Source organism: Hemiscyllium ocellatum, chromosome 9, assembly GCF_020745735.1.
Source record: "Hemiscyllium ocellatum isolate sHemOce1 chromosome 9, sHemOce1.pat.X.cur, whole genome shotgun sequence".
NCBI classification, from domain to species: Eukaryota; Metazoa; Chordata; class Chondrichthyes; order Orectolobiformes; family Hemiscylliidae; genus Hemiscyllium; species Hemiscyllium ocellatum.
Genome location: NC_083409.1, coordinates 73,256,741 through 73,274,036, shown reverse-complemented (window position 1 = coordinate 73,274,036; position 17,296 = coordinate 73,256,741).

The following is a 17,296-nucleotide window of genomic DNA, read 5'->3' as shown; positions in this document are numbered from 1 at the left end:
TTTTCAAATTTTTACCTCCAAGACCTCAACCGTTGCTAGTGTGCAATACCGAAGTTGTTGTCAGCCCTCACATCTTCACCCAAGTTAAATATCTAGCCTAGATTGTGAATGGAAACAGGCTGTTCCGTCTTGGAACATACCTTGGCGATGTTGCAAAAATCCATACTGAGGTCCCACCGCTACAGTATTTTACAATCTTTATTAATGGAATAGCTGAAGAGTTGTTAGGTAATGCATCAAACTTGCTATTGATGCAAAGCTGGGAATATAAGCTGTGAGGAAGATTTTTTTTTACAAAATGTTACAGAGAGATATAGGTTGTAAAATTTGTAAATTTGGAGGATGCTGTTGAAGGAGCTTGAGTGAATTGCTGCAGTTCATTTCATGAATACTACACACTGCTGCCAACATGCGTCAGTGGTGAAATGAATAAATATATATGAGTGAATGGGGTGCTAATCAAGTAGGGTCCCTTTTCTAGAATAGTATTGAACGTCTTGAATGTTGTTGGAGCTGTATCCATCTAGAGTAAGTGGTCAATATTCCATTATGTTCTTGATTTTTGCCTCGTAAATTGTGGCCGGGCTATGGAGAATCAGGGAAATTACTGATGTTAGAATCCCCGCTGATGTCCTCTTGTAGCCTCAGTATTTATAAGACTGGATCAATTCAGTTACTGGTCAACAGTAATTCTCAAAATGTTAATAGTGGGGAATTCAGCAGTGGTAATGCCACTGAATTTCAAGGGTAGAAGATTAGATTCTCTTTTTCAGATGGTCATTGCCAAGCCTTGTGTGGTGCAAATATTAGAACATAGAACAGTACAACACAGTACAGGCCCTTTGGCCTACGGTGTTGTGCCAAGCATTTATCTTAATCTAAGATCAATCTTACCTACACACCTCTAGATTTACTGTTGTCCATGTGCTTGTCCAACAGTCGCCTAAATGTCCTTAATGTCTCTAAGTCTACTACTACCGCTGGCAGTGCATTCCATGCACCCACCACTCTCTGCGTAAAGAATCAACCTCTGACATCTCCCCTATACCTTCCTCCAATCATCTTAAAGTTATGACCCTTGTGACAGCCATTTCTGCCCTGGGGAAAAGTCTGACTAGCTACTTTAGCTATGCCTTTCATTACCTTGTACACTTCTTTCAAGTCACCTCTCTTCCTTCTTCTCTGCAGTGTAAAAAGCCCTAGCTCACTCAACCTCTCCTCATAAGAAAAGCCCTCCAATCCAGGCAGCATCCTGGTAAATCTCTGCACCCTCTCTAAAGCCTCTAAATCCTTACTAGAATGAGGTGACCAGAACTGAACACAATTTTCCAAGTGTGATCTATCCAGGGTTTCATAGAGCTGTAGCAAAGCCTTGTGGCTCTTAAACGCAATCCCCCATTAATGAAAGCCAAAACACCATGTGCTCTCTTAACAACCCTATCAACTTGGGTGGCGACATTGAGGGATCTATGTATGTCATCCCCAAAATTCCACTGTTCCTCCACATTACCAAGAATCCTGTTTTTGACCCTGTATTCAGCATTCAAATTTGACCTTCCAAAATTAATTACTTCACATCTCCCACTTCTCAGCCCAGCTCTGCATCCTGTCGATGTAATGTCTTGTCGCCTGCAACAGCTCTCGACACTATCTACAACACCACTGACCTTTGTGTCATTGGCAAACTTACTACTCCACCCTTTCACTCTTTCATCCAAATCATTTATAAAAACTTCGAAGAGCAGAAGCCCAAGATCAGGTCCCTATGGGGCATCACTGGTCACTGACCTCCAGGCAGAATACTTTCCATCCATTACAACTTGCTGTCTTCTTTTGGCCAGCCACTTTTGTATCCAGACAGCCAAATTTCCCTGTATCCCATACCTCCTAACTTTCTGAATGAGCCTACCATGGAGAACCTTATCAAATACCTTACTGAAATCCATATACACCACATCCACTGCTTGACCTTCATCAACTTGTCTCATCACATCCTCAAAGAACTCAGTTACGTTTGTGAGACATGACTTGCCCCTCACAAAGTCATGTTGACTATCATTAATTAAACTATATTTTTCCAAATAATCAGAATCCTTTCCAGTACCTTGCTTGTCACAGACATAGGATTGGTCTGTAAATCCCAGGGATTTCCCTATTCCCTTTCTTGAACAGATGAACAATATTAACCTCCCTCCAATCATCCAGTACTACCCCCGTGGAGAGTGAGGATGCAAAGATCATTGTCAAAGACACAGCAATTTCATTTCTCACTTCCCATAGTAACCTTTGTTATATCTGGTCCTGCCCTGTGGTGTTATCTATCTTGATGCTCCCAGAATTTCCAGAACATCCATTTTCTTAATATCAATCTTTTCAAGCCTATTAACCTGGTCCATGGTGTTCTCACTATCAACAAGGTCCCACTCTGGTGAATACTGAAGCAAAAAAAACTCATTTAAGGCCTCCCCTATCTCTTCAGACTCCAGGCACACATTCCCTTCACTATCCCTGTTTGGCTCTACCCTTTCTCTGATTACTCTCTTAATCCTCATGTAAGCGTAGAGTGCCTTTGGGTTTTCCCTAATTCCTTCCCACCAAGGCTTTTTTGTGCCCCTGCTAGCTCTCCTCCGTCCATTTTTGCGTTCTTTCCTAGTTATCTTGTAATTCTCTAAAGCTGTACCTGATCCTTTGTTAGGACGGAATTCGTCCAAGCGTGTTCTTTTAAGGAGTGACCACACTTACCCAATTATTTGATATAAAGCAGGTACGTTTATTTAGCTGCAGAAACTTAGCTGTTACAGCGAAGCACGAAAGATCGAGTGGTTCGCTGGAGAAAATGTACAAGTTCTGAAAATCTATCGATAAGCTCCGTTAGTTATACTATTTTCTAATCTCAATTCATGCAACGTGATCTTTCACAAACAAAAGCCTTCTTCAAAATGGTATAATTTGCAAACAAAGGTTCTATGTATTCTGGAAACATTTTTACAAAGGCTTTACATATATTTGAGACATTCTGTATCATAGACACAAAGAATTACTATATGTTCGAAACATTTTCCTAGTCTTATTATCACATAGTTTACCTTAATCTAATCGCTTAGTTTAGATGTTCTCTCATTTGAACATCAGCTTTGTTATTTGTTATGGCAATAATCCCAGAATTAAAAATTACTTTGGTCATCATTTTAAACTATAGGTTCACAGCGCCCCCAATGTCCTAAGAAGTAACTACATCTCTGTCCTCTCATGGGCTTCTATAATATCCTAACATTCCCCCCCTTGGCCTCTTCAGAGGCCATAACAACATAAACCGTTACAAACGCAATATTGTGCGGCAATCGGGGCCAAGTGTGTCTACGGACGCATTCTTCGTGTCCCTTTTGCCTTTCTGAACATATCATCTTGACCTGGCCGTCTGGTTCTAAGGAGACATCAGTTAAGAGTTTAGGGGTCCCTAAGCAGCATCTTACTACAAAAAAAAATCAACAATTAGTATTTGATTCTAAATTATTCTTATTTTAACAAAAGAACTACAAAAACTTTATTAAAATTTACAACACATAAAGTATAAATGAGCATGATAACAAATAGTAGAGAACCATAGAGAAAAAAAATGAATTAGCTTGGATGCTTGTAGAGTGAAGGTCAGTTGTCCAAAGAACACCAGATTGTACACCCACCAATTAACCGGTCACACTATACTATAACATGAAATCCCAAAATAGATTTTCATATTACTGGCACAATGCCGAATTTTCTTGTAATAGATTTAAATCGGCTTCAGCCGCATAGCTTGCATTTATTATTTATTTTATCAAAAACAATGTGAATATAATGTGCTGTGTCCACAACTTACTTATATCTGCTGCTCGGCAAGCCAGAGACTAGTCCAGATTCCCAAGACAGACGCCAAGGCCAGGCATCCGTTAAAACCACATGTCCACAGGCCACCATTCTGAAAGTCAATGCGCGACTGTGCCTGTCTTAGGTTGTCCCTCAGCTCGAGGAATCTTACCCGTCATTGGCTAACCAGTCGTTCCTCAATGACCAATGCAATCCACATTCATTTCAACGTACAGGGCAGTGGCACCTGGCTTATCATAGTGATCAGTGGCTCTCAATACCAGATGATGTTTAGGAATCTCTTGCGTGATCAATAGTCTCTCAAGCCTCGAGACACACAGCACTTCAAAATTCCTGACTATTAAGGCACAAATTTAACTGTCTCCAATCTGTAACGGGAGAGGAGGAAATAAAATAAACAACTAGGGGGTCTCTGGACTACTGCCTTCACTGTCAGAATCTCGAAAAAAAGATTAGAAATGAGAGATACTTTTATAAAGTAAAATCATAAGTTGTCCCGCGCTTCTCTCTCGGACATGTCTCCTCCATCCTCTCTGGTTCTGATTCCGTAATCCTTCCCTGAGCCATCCCCATCACAGGCTCCTTCAGCACTGCTGCGGAACACCAGTATGCAGGTGTTGAGTCATCCTTTCCCGTCAGGTCATGGTCAATCGTTCGTGTCACCAGCGTCCTGATACATGGCACACACATAACAATAACCACAGGTAATAAAAATAGCAGCAGGGATGCGTAAACCAAGGGTCTCCCCCCTCTAACAACAGAAGCTACTGACATGCAGCCAGAAAGTCACCAATTCTGTCTGACTTGTTTGCTTTTCTAGTGTATGAGCTTTGCCAATAGTAATGGAACACTGCACAGAAGCATACCATGTCATTCCATCTCCAATAGGGAGATTTAACTAGTTGTGCTACCATTGAAACATGCTTCTTGCTGGACAGTGACAGAGTTTTGTTGGCATAAACTGTAGAAACGTCTTCCGCCTAAATTGAGATTGATACAGCATTGAATTCTGTAAGGATGGATTAACAAAGCTAGACGTATTGGTCTGCTCTGTACCAGGTAAAAAATGTAACTGATTCAATCGTCTGGTGATTTTCTCAATCATACAATGATAAATACAGAAATCTCGTATTTATCAACCTTCATTCTCCCTCTTGACGAGAAGCTCTTCTTGCCACCCAAGGTTCCTTCACCTAGCCATTCCTTGCCTGTCTCATTGGGACAAAATTATCCAACACTCACAACAAGTGCTCCTTAAACAACCTCCACATTTCTGTTGTACATTTCTCAGAGAACAATTGTTCCCAATTTATACTCGACAGATTCTGTCTAATAGCAGTATAATTTCCTGTCCCTCAATTAAATGCCTTTCTATACAGTCTGTTCCTATCCCTCTCCATAGCTATGGTAAAGGTGAAGCAGTTGTGGTCACTGTCACCGAATGCTCTCCCACCGACAGATCTGACACCTTGCCTGGCTCGTTGCCTAGCACCAAATCCAAATTGGGCTCCCACCTAGTCGGCCTATCTACATATTGAGTCAGGAATCCTTCCTGGACACACCTGACAAAATTGATTCCATCCAGACCATCTGCACTAAGAAGTTTCCAATCAATATTGGGGAAGTTGAAGTCAACCATAACAGCAATTGTGTTACATCTGCTTTCCAAGATCTGCTGTCCAATCTGTTCTTCCACCTCTCTGCTACTATTGGGGGGGGAGGGGGTGTCTATAGAAAACACTCAGTGAAGTGGCTTCTCCTTTCCTGTTATTGACTTCCACCCATACTGACTCAGTAGACAAACCCTCCTCAACAACCTCCTTTTGTGCAGCTGTGATGCACTCTCTAATCAACAATACTACTTCCCCTCCTCTTTTATCCCCCTCCATATTCTTTTTAACAGATCTAAACCCTGGAACATACAGCATCCGTTCCTGCCCCTCTGAAACGCATGTCTCCGTTATGGTCACAATATCATTGTTCCAAGTACTGATCCATGCTCTGAGTTCATCACTCTTATTCCTGACATTCCTTGCATTGAACCAGACACACATTAACCCATCCCTTTGGAAAGGTTAACTGTGTATCCTTCCTGGCAGACTCTGCATTCTATTTCTGCCAGTTCAACAACTACCCTCTCTTCTAATCTGTAGCTGTGGTTTCCATCCCCCTGCCAAACTAGTTTAAACCCTCCCAAAGTGCTCTAGCAAATCCTCCACGCAGGACATTGGTGCCCTTTCAGTTTAAGTGCAATCTGTCCTTCATGTACTGGTCCCACCTTCCCCAGAAGGTACCCCAATGATCTACGTATCTGAAGCCCTCCCGCCTGCACTAGCCCTGTAGCCACATGTTTAGCTGCATTCGCTCCCTGTTTCTCACCTCACTAGCACATGGCACCAGTAGTAATCCTGAGATTACTACTCTGTTTGTCCTGCTTTTAACTTCCAACCTAACTCCCTGAAATCACCTTTTAGGTCCTTATCCCTTTTCCTGCCTCTGTCATTGGTGTCAATGTGCACCACGATTTCCAGCTGCTCACCCTTCCCCTTCAGAATCTTGAAGACTTGTCCAGAGACATCCTAAACCCTGGCACCTGGGAGGCAACATACCTTCCAGGAGTCCCGCTCATGACCACAGAATGTCTTGTCCATTCCTCTAACTATTGAATCTCCTACCACTAGCGCTTTTCTATTATCCCCCTTCCCTTCTGAGCCACAGAGTCAGGCTCAGCACCAGAGACCTGACCACTATGGTTTTCCCCTGGAAGGTGCCCCGTCCTACACCAGAATCCAAAATTGGATACTTATTGTTGAGGGGAATGGCTACAGGGGATCCCTCCACTGTCTGCCTGTTCCCTTTCCATACCCTGACTGTAACCCATCTACCTTTTTCTTGTACCTGAGGTCAGACTACCTCTCTGTTAACTCTTCCATCTCCCAAATGATCCAAAGCTCATCCAGCTCCAGCTCCAGTTCCCTAATGCGGTTTCCGAGGAGCTGGAGTTGGATCCACTTAGAGTCATACAGTCATAGAGATGTACAGCACAGAAACAGACCTCTCGGTCCAACTCATCCATGCTGAACAGATACCCCAACCCAATCTAGTCCCACCTGCCAGCACCCAGCCCATATCCCTCCAAACCCTTCCTATTCATATACCCATCCAAATGCCTTTTAAATATTGCAATTGTACCAGCCTCCACCACATCCTCTGGCAGCTCATTCCCTACATGTACCACCCTCTGCATGAAAAATGTTGCCCCTTAGATCTCTTTTAAATCTTTCCCCTCTCACCCTAAACCTATACCCTCTAGTTCTGGACTCCCCCATCCCAGAGAAAATACTTTGTCTATTTATCCTATCCATGCCCCTCATGATTTTATAAACCTCAATAAGGTCACCCTCACTCTCTGACACTCCAGGGAAAATAGCCCCAGCCTATTCAACCTCTCCCTATGGTTCAAATTCTCCAACATCCTTGTAAATCTTTTCTGAATCCTTTCAAGTTTCACAACATCTTTCCGATAGGAAGGAGACCAGAGTTGCATGCAGTATTCCAACAGTGTCCTAACCAATGTCCTGTAGAGCCGCAACATGACCTCCCAACTCCTGTACTCAATACTCTGACCAATAAAGGAAAGCATACCAAACGTCTTCTTCACCGTCCTATCTATCTGCGACTCTACTTTCAAGGAGCTATGAACCTGCACTCCAAGGTCTCTTTGTTCAGCAACACTTACCATTAAGTATATAAGTTCTGTTAAAATTTGCTTTCCAAAAATGCAGCACTTGGCATTTATCTAAATTGAATTCCATCTGCCACTTCTCAACCCATTGGCCCATATGATCAAGATCCCGTTGTAATCTGAGGTAACCTTCTTCGCTGTCCACTACACCTCCAATTTTGGTGTCATCTGCAAACTTACTAACTATACCTCCTATGCTCCCATCCAAATCATGTATATAGATGGTGAAAAGTATGGACCCAGCACTGATCCTTTTGGCACTCCACTGGTCGCAGGCCTCAAGTCTGAAAAACAATCCTCCACCTCACCCTCTGTCTTCTACCTTTGAGCCAGTTCCATATCCAAATGGCTAGTTCTCCCTGTATTCCATGAGATCTTTTTGCAGATGAAGTCAGTGGGGACATTAGTGGTGACCCTTACCTCCCACATCCTGCATGAGAAGTATGCAATTGCCCTAACATCCATTCTCACTATTCTGAACTTCTAAAGAGACTATCGAAAAAACGAGTAACTTTAACAAATTGGTGCACAGAACCTTTTTTGTTTTGGTGAGAGGAGGAGGATGAGTTGGAGATACTACCTAAGTAGTGTTTCGGGTATAGCAACCACCCAAATATATTACCCCAATTACTCAGCAGTTCCCATGTCTGCTCCTGCTCAGCGTGCGCTCTGCCTATTCATGAGGTAAGTTTTTAAACAATTCCCAGCAGCACCCGCACTCTCGCTGCTCTCACTGCTGCGACAAAAATGGAGCTTGACACTTACTATTCAAACATGAATATTGCCCAGGTTCTGGTGCATGTATAAATGGACTGCATCAGTATTTGAATAGTGAATAACTCAACTTCATCTCACTTTGCTTATTGAATGCAATTGTTTTGTCCATGCTTGGGTGAGTAGCTGTGTCAGAAACCAAACTGACCATTGGTGAGTAGATTATTGCTGTGCAGATGTGCATGATAACAAGACACCTTCCAACACTTTGAGAATAGTAAAGGATTCTGGGTAGTCCAAGATGGAGGAAGGGAAAAATTTCTGGCTGTAACAGCTGCTCCTTTATTGAGGTATTTTGGGTGTTGGAGGTGATTTCCTCGAGTTCCAGGAGCAGAGTCAAAACAACAGCAGTTTTAAAAGGGAGAAGAACAAACAAAGGAAGCACATGGTGAGGTCAGTGCAGGAGAGAGAGAGAAAGAAAGGCATTTGGATGGGTATATGAATAGGAAGGGTTTGAAGGGATAGGGCAGGGTGCTGGCAGGTGGAACTAGATTGAGTTGGGATGTCTGGTCGGCATGGAGGGGTTGGACCGAAGGGTCTATTTCCATGCTGTATATCTCTATGCCTCTAATAGACTGGACAGGATCTCCTTCGGCAATTTTCCATAGTGTCAGGTAGATGGCAGTATTGTAGCTGCACTGGAAGAGCTTGGTTAGGGATGTGCCTGATTTGGAGTGCAAGTGCTACTGCTGGGGGTTGGTCAGGGTCAGATAACCTTTGTGGTATCCAGTGCCTTCAGCTGTTTGTGATATCATATGGAATGAGTGGAATTATTTGACCATGGATAATTTGATGATGGGGCACAAAAAATGTTCAATCACATGTAACAGCACTTCTGACTATATAAAAAAGCATTACTTGAAACTTAGCTCTAGAGGAGGCCAGAATGGATTATCCACTTGGCATTTATGTCTAAAGATGGTTGCAAATGTTCCAGTCTTCCATTTTTAGTGAAGTCCGAGGTTTCCCGTCATTGAAAATAGGGACATTTGTGAAACCTACTCCTTGTGTTAATTGCTTAATTGGCCCACTGTCATTTGCACCTGCATGTGGCAGAATTGTAGAACTTCAAGTTAATTCATTGGTTGTGGGGTTACTTTATTATGTCAATTACATGCTGCTTCTGCTGTTTGCTATGCAAGGATTCCTATATTGAGGCTCAACCCAGTTTGCACCTCATTTTTAAAAATGTTGAAGCATATTCTCCTCCATTCCCCATTTAACCAAGCTTATGGTAGATCATAGTTGTCGAATGAATTAGCTACTGCGAATAACCTAGGGTATCTCTCTGATAGTGGTAAACAATGCAATGGAGTGTGTCACAAGTATAATGATAGTACTTTGTCTCTCCAAGGATTGTGGTGTCACTTCTACTAGTATTGTCATGTACTGGGTGGGTTTGTGATAGGTAGATTGGTCGAGGTGAGTTCAAGTAGATCTTTCCCTGTTTTTGGTTTGCTCATTACTTGCTGCAGTCCCAGCCTGGCAGATAAGTCAGTCAAGGTGCTACTCTGCCACCCTTGGTACATTCTGTGAATTGCTACTCTCACTGCTTCTTCCAAGTGGTGGTCAACATGGAAGAGTACTGATTCATTGGTTGAGGGAGAGTGGTAGGTGGCAATCAAAGGAGCTTTCTATGCCAGTGTTTGAACTGATGACAAAGACATCATGATGTTTGGAGCCAATGTTAAAGCACTCTCATGGCAACTCCATCCCAGCAGTAGCCACTGCATTGCTGGTGGGACAGAACATATACAAGAATTGTGACAGAGAGGTTTGTGATAAGCAGTAGGGAATTATGCTGAGGGAATTACTGTGTCAGACTGTTGCTTGACTGATCTGCAGGATAGATCTTCTGATAGACAGTGTAGTGAAGAAAACATTTGGTATACTTGCCTTTATTGGTTAGTGCATTGAGTATAGGTGTTGGGATATCATGTTGCAGCTGTACAGGACATTGGTAGACTGCTTTTGGAATATTGCATTCAATTCTGGTCTCCCTGCTATAGAAAAGATGTAGTTAAACTTGCAAGGGTGCAGAAAAGATTTACATGGATGTTGCTGGGGTTGGAGGGTTTGAACTATCGGGAGAGGCTGTCCAGATGAATCTATAGACTGGAGCTGGGATGCTGAGGGGCGACCTTATAGAGGTTTATAAAATCATGAAGGACATGGATAGGGTGAATAGACAAGATCTTTTTCTCAGGGTAGGGGACTCCAAAACTAGAGGGCATAGGTTTAAGGTGAGAGGGGAAGATATAAAAGGGACCTAAAGGCAAAATTTTCATGCAGAAGGTGGCATGTGTATGGAATAAACTGCCAGAGGAAGTGGTGAAGGCTGGAAGAATTACAACATTTAAAAGGCATCTGGATGGGTATATGAATAGGAAGGGTTTAAGGGGATGTAGGGCAAATGCTGGCAAATGGGACTAGATTAATTTAAGTTATCTGGTTGGAGTGAACGAGTTGGACTGAAGGGTCTGTTTCCATGCTGTACAACTCTGCGACTCTATGGTTTTGATACAAGCCGGATGTTAACAAGGAAAATTTAAAGGCCATAAACAGAAATTTCTGGAGCAGGTCTGGCAACATTTTAGGGGAGATAACAGTGTAAATGCTTTAAGTGCAGTGACTGTTTATTAGAACACCACACAATTGTTGACAGACCTGGCTACATGTACTAGTTATGAATAGTGATTTTTGTATATCATGAGAAATATTAAATCTATATTACAAGACAGCTGCATTGTTCTTTCTGCAGTGGTCAAAGCTCTAATCCATTGATCCATTGTAAATCAAAGCAGTTGTCATTTGTTGGCAGATAGGTATGCCAGTGTCTCTTGTTACGGATAGGTCAGGTTGGCTTCTGTTCCCAATGCAACTATGAAATACATTAACTGATGCTATGTCAAATTAATTGACTTTCATGAATGCAATTAGTAGTTTTATAAACATAAGAAAAATGCAATTCAAATTCCTTTCCCCAGAACTAACCCTTACTCCAAATTCCAAATAGGCACATGTGAAAACAGTACAAACTGGAAGTATAATAGGGTAGAATTTTGAGATTTATTTCATGTTTTGAATCAAATCTGGAATTTAATGAGACTAAGGCACAAAGTTGGTGCAAGACTATTATTTTCAAGGTTTCGAGGTGCTGAGCAAAGCAGAGGAAGAACACCTACACAGCATCTTCAGAATCAACAGGTACCCAAAAAGTGTAGTCCGCTGCTACCTACTCGACAGACCACAACAGGAAGACACAACACATCTGGACACACTGGCCACACTGCCATACATTAAGGACATATCAGAAATGACAACCAGACTACTCTGACCCTGGGTATCATGATAGCCCACAAACCAACAACCACACGATGACAGCGACTAACAAGTATGAAGGATCAACATACCCACAACCGACAGGACCAATGTTATATACAAAACACCATGTAACAACTGCTAAAAGCACTACGTAGGGCAAACAGGAAAGAAATTAGCCACCAGGGTACATGAACACCAACTAGCCACCAAGAGACGTGACCAGCTATCACTTGTATCCATACATGGGCAATGAAGGACACCAATTTGACTGAGCTGAAAATGTGTTGCTGGTTAAAGCGCAGCAGGTCAGGCAGCATCCAAGGAGCAGGAAATTCGACGTTTCGGGCAAAAGCCCTTCATCAGGAATCCTGATGAAGGGCTTTTGCCCGAAACGTCGAATTTCCTGTTCCTTGGATGCTGCCTGACCTGCTGCGCTTTAACCAGCAACACATTTTCAGCTCTGATCTCCAGCATCTGCTGACCTCACTTTTTACACCAATTTGACTGAGACAATGTATCCATCCTCAGACAAGCCATCAGAGACATGCATAGAAATTCCTGGAAGCCTAGCACTCAACCCGGAACTCCATTAACAAACATGCAGAGTTGGACCACATATACCAACCACTAAGAAACAGAACCAGCAACAAAACCAGAAATGACACTACCAACCCCAGCAGACTTAGACACATAAATAGCAAGTGGAACAGAACACCAATGCTTCACCAAAGATGCATTGATGATGTTACCTAAATTGGCTATGAAGTGTCTGCAAACAAACATACCAGCTCAGCGAGCAAGTCAACAGCCTCATACAATCCTGAGATACGAATCTTCTTGGTTGTGTACCTGCTTACCTGGTGATAAGATCCACTGAAAATTCCCTTGAATGTCTTCATCCAGCAATTCCGCTGTACAAGAATGATCCAACGTTGTTTGTTCTTGAGTTTGCTCCAGATGGGTCTAATTTATGACAAGATTACACATGTAATGAATGTGGAAATATGATAGCAAAATGGTTTTCAGCCTTCTTGTCGTACAATGTGTTTGCAAATATTTTAATGATGCAAATTTGAACTAAATTCAGATCATTCAGGTCAGCAGTCAGAATCCACTCCACCAAACTACTGGACCACTCAAATGTAAGTAACCTGCAAAGAAATGTGGTAAGCATGCTGGCCTGCCAGTAAGACTGAGACTACACGGTTTCAAGAACCCCCTTCCTAGCTTACTCCTGGCAAATGTACAATCTCTGGAGAACAAGATGGATGAACTCCGATCACTGCTCAGCTTCCTGCATGAACTGCAGGACTGCCGTGCACTCTGCTTCACAGAAACCTGGCTCAACCCATCTATTCCTGACTGCACGCTTCAGGCTGATTGTTTTTCTATCTATTGTATGGACTGCACAGCATCATCAGGTAAGACAAAAGATGGAGGGGTTTGCTTTTTAATCAACAACCTGTGGTGCATGGACATTGCAACCCTGGGCAACCATTGCTCCCCAAACCTTGAACTCCTCAGTGTCAAATGCCGCCCCTTCTGTGTGCATGGGAATTTACTGCTGCTATACTAACTGCTGTGTACATACCACCACAAGCAAAGGTTGAGGAAGCTCTGGGTGTGCTGTACTCCACCACTAACATCCTGGAGACGGAACACCCCGAGGCCCAGTTTATTGTAACTAGCAACTTAAATCAAGTCAATCTAAGGAAGGTGTTGCCCAAGTACCGCCAGAACATTACCTGCCCCACTAGGGGCCAGAACATTTTAGACCATTACTACAGTACTGTAAAGGATGCCTATCACTCCATCCCTCGCCCTCATTTCGAGAACTCCGACCACAATGCCATGCTTCTTCTCCCGGCTTATAGGCAAAAGGTCAAGCAGGAGACCCCCTCATGGATACAGGTCCAGTGCTGGTCGGAGGAGGCAGAGGTTCAACTCCGATGTTGTCTGGAAATGGCTGATATACTGAAGAAGTCAATCCGGGTGTTCCCCAACAGAAAACCCTGGATGAATCAGGACATATAGAACCTGCAAAAAACCAGGCATGAGGCCTTCAGATCAGGAGACCCACTCAAATATAAAGAATCCAAGTATGACCTTTGCAGAGCCATTAAGTCAGCTAAGGACCAATACCATTCCAAACTAGGGACCCAGACAGACACCTGGCGTCTATGTCAAAGACTTAATGACATCACAAGTTCTAAAAAGAGACAGTGCAAGATAGTAGACATGACATATCCCTCCCATATCATCCCAACGCCCTCTATGCTCGCTTTGAGCAGAATTTCGGTGGAGAGGTTACACCTATTCCAACAAGTTCTGACGAACTTATCCCAGCAGTCACTGCATCAGAGGTCAGATCAGTTTTCTTTCATGTGAATCCAAGGAAAGTGATGGGACCAGATGAGTACCAGGCCGTGCACTCAATGCATGCGCAGATCAACTAGCAGAAGTCTTCTCGGATATCTTCAACCTCTCCCTGCAGTAGGCCACTGTCCCTGCCTGTTTCAAGGGGGCCAACATCATCCCTGCACCTAAGAAGGCTCATGCAGCATGTCTCAATAACTACCGCCCAGTGGCTCTAACTTTGGTGGTCATGAAGTGCTTTGAAAGGTTGGTCATGGCATTAATCAACTCCAGCCTCCCCACTCCTCTTGACCGACTCTAATTTGCCTATCAGACCAACAGATCCATGTTAAATGCCATATCACGTGTCCGTCCCTCCTCCCTAGATCATCTTGATACCAAGAACAGCTATGTAAGAATCTTACTTATTGACTACAGTTCAGCCTTCAACACTATTATCCCCTCGAGACTGATTACTAAATTTAGTAATCTTGAACTAAGTCCCACTCTCTGCAACTGTTTCCTGACCCACAGGCCACAATCAGTGAAGACTGGGGACAATATTTCATCCTCACTAACACTCAACACTAGAGCCCCCCAGGGGTGCATACTCAGCCCCCCTACTGAACTCACTGTATACCCATGACTGCATTGCCAAATACCAGACTAATGCCATTCACAAGTTCGCTGATGACACCACCATACTTGGTCGATTCTCAGATGGTGATGAAACAGACTATAGACGGAAGGTGGAAGACCTGGAAAAATGGTGCATTGAGAACAACCTAACTCTCAATGTCAGCAAAACCAAAGAATTCATTACTGACTTTCAGCAGGATGTTACTCATGCACCCCCCCCCCCTACATATTAACAGCACAGAGGTGGAATGAGTGGAAAGTGTCAAGCCCCTGGGAGTGGTTATCCACAACAAGCTTTCTTGGACTCTTTATCTGGACGCACTGTTACAAAGGCCCAACAACTTTTCTTCTTCCTCAGGCAGCTGAGGAAATTTGGCATGATGGTGTATACTCTTGCCAATTTTTATAGGTGTGCCATTGAGAGCATTCTGTCTGGCTGTATCACTGCCTGGTATGGCAACTATACCATTTAAGGTTGGAAATGGTTACTGAGAGTGGTGAACTTGGCCTGGAGAATCACAAAGACCATTTATAGAATCCATCTACCAGGCCTGCCAGCATTCTCAAAGACCCATCCCACCCTAGCAATGTTTTTCTACAACCTCTTCCATCAGGGAGAAGGCACAGAAGCCTGAACACACACACACACCAGCCAGTTTTGGAACAGTTACTACCCTACTGTTGTCAGAATACTGAATGGACTCTCAAACTCTTAACATCTGCCTGTACCTATGTTTTTGTTTTTGCTGCTGTTTACCTATTATTTACTATCTATGCTACTTACCTATGTGATCTGCCTGTATTGCTCACAAAACAAAGCTTTTCACTATGCCTCGGTACATGTGACAATAAATTCAATTCAATTCAAGACTTTGGCATCGCAGGAAAGCAGGAAAATAAATATTATCTTTTCCTTAACTGCAGGCAATAAAGTTCATGTCCTTTCAACTTTCTTTCAGAACCTTGGTTGTCTTCTGTAAAGCTTAAGAAATTCTTACAACATTGTATCTAAGTCATCTATGAATCAGTGGATTTTGTTAAGTTGAATAATACATGGTCTATTAATGTAACTAACATTTATGATGGGATGGTCACAAACAGTATTGTGAATGGGTTCATGTCATTGTATCATCACAGCAAAGATATAGAAACAGATTTGTGGCTGTCTTATTAACAATACATTCTCAGATCTCTAATCTGACAAGAATTGATTGTGCATTAGCTTTTACCTGAGTATTATTTTCATGTTCTTATTCAATTTCTCATAGAAGTGTTATCATCTTTGGGACAGGTTGTAGTTGGTGATACATTGATACATTTTCTAGTCAACCTGTCCAGAGATGTAACTATATACCCCTGGAGCATGTGGGTCTTGAATTGGAGTTTCTGTTCCAGAGGTAGGGACACTATCACTGCACAAGATGAGAGTTTGATGTATGGCAATCATCTTTGTATCATTTAAAATTTTACACTGACCTCCCTTCTAGCGCCAATGCCATGGCAGAAGTGTGATTTGAGGAAAATAGGTTACTGAAAAATGAGGTTTGCAAAATGAGCTTTGTTAATTTAGTTTTTTTGGACTGAGATCATCAAAATAGATTATGTTTCCAACTAAAATTAGTGACTCATTGTGAAAAAGTGCCATTTTTCTGCTGCCTGAGATAGGACAGTGCAATATCTCAAGACGGGCCTGGAAAAATGCTAAAAGGCTCAAGAAATCTGAAAGTGAGGTGAATGGATTTGCGACACCGATCGAACCAGGTTCTAAAGGATTATTTTGCTGTCGTTCAATTCTTTTCTCCGGTTACTATAATAATTTTGATAAACGCTTTCAAAAGTCAATAGGTACTTGAGGGAAATAAATTTGCAGGACTATCGGCTAGAGTATGGGAATGGGACAGACTGAACTGTCTAATAAGAGCCGGAATTGACTCGATGGCCCCTGCTGGTGTTGCAAATGTTTCAATGATTCTAATTTTAAGATGTTAAATTATTAATCGGGGAATAACTACAAAATTGGTGAAAGAAAACAACTTTGAAGATCTCCCATATTTTTGTATTAGACATGATTCAAATCAGGGCGAAGTCTATCTGCTGTCCCCAAGACTTCAAAAACAAAGTTAAAAATCACACAACACCAAGTTATAATCGTGACGAAGGAGCAACGCTCCGAAAGCTAGTGCTTCCAAATAAACCCGTTGGACTAACCCGGTGTTGGGTGATTTTTAACTTTGTCCACCCCAGTCTAACACCAACTGCTCGACATCACGGCTTCGAAAAGAAAGTTGGGGAGAGCGAAACGTGCGGCATGACGTTCCCAACGCATTGAGAGAAATTCTCCACGCCGTGACAGGGAGGGAAGACGCCTTGATCGCTGCTCTGACGTTTCCTGAGCTCATCTGCCCCGGCGAAGCGGAGAGATGTATGGATTGTGTGCGCGCACTTTCCCTCACTGAAAGCAGCTGCTGTTCGAGACAACTAGAGCGGCAACTAAACTCCACTGTGAAATCGAGCCGGCGGTTCCACAGCTGTAACTATTAAACCTTGAATAAGAATTATTTTTGGTGATCTTTTGACTTGTATCCGGGTTTA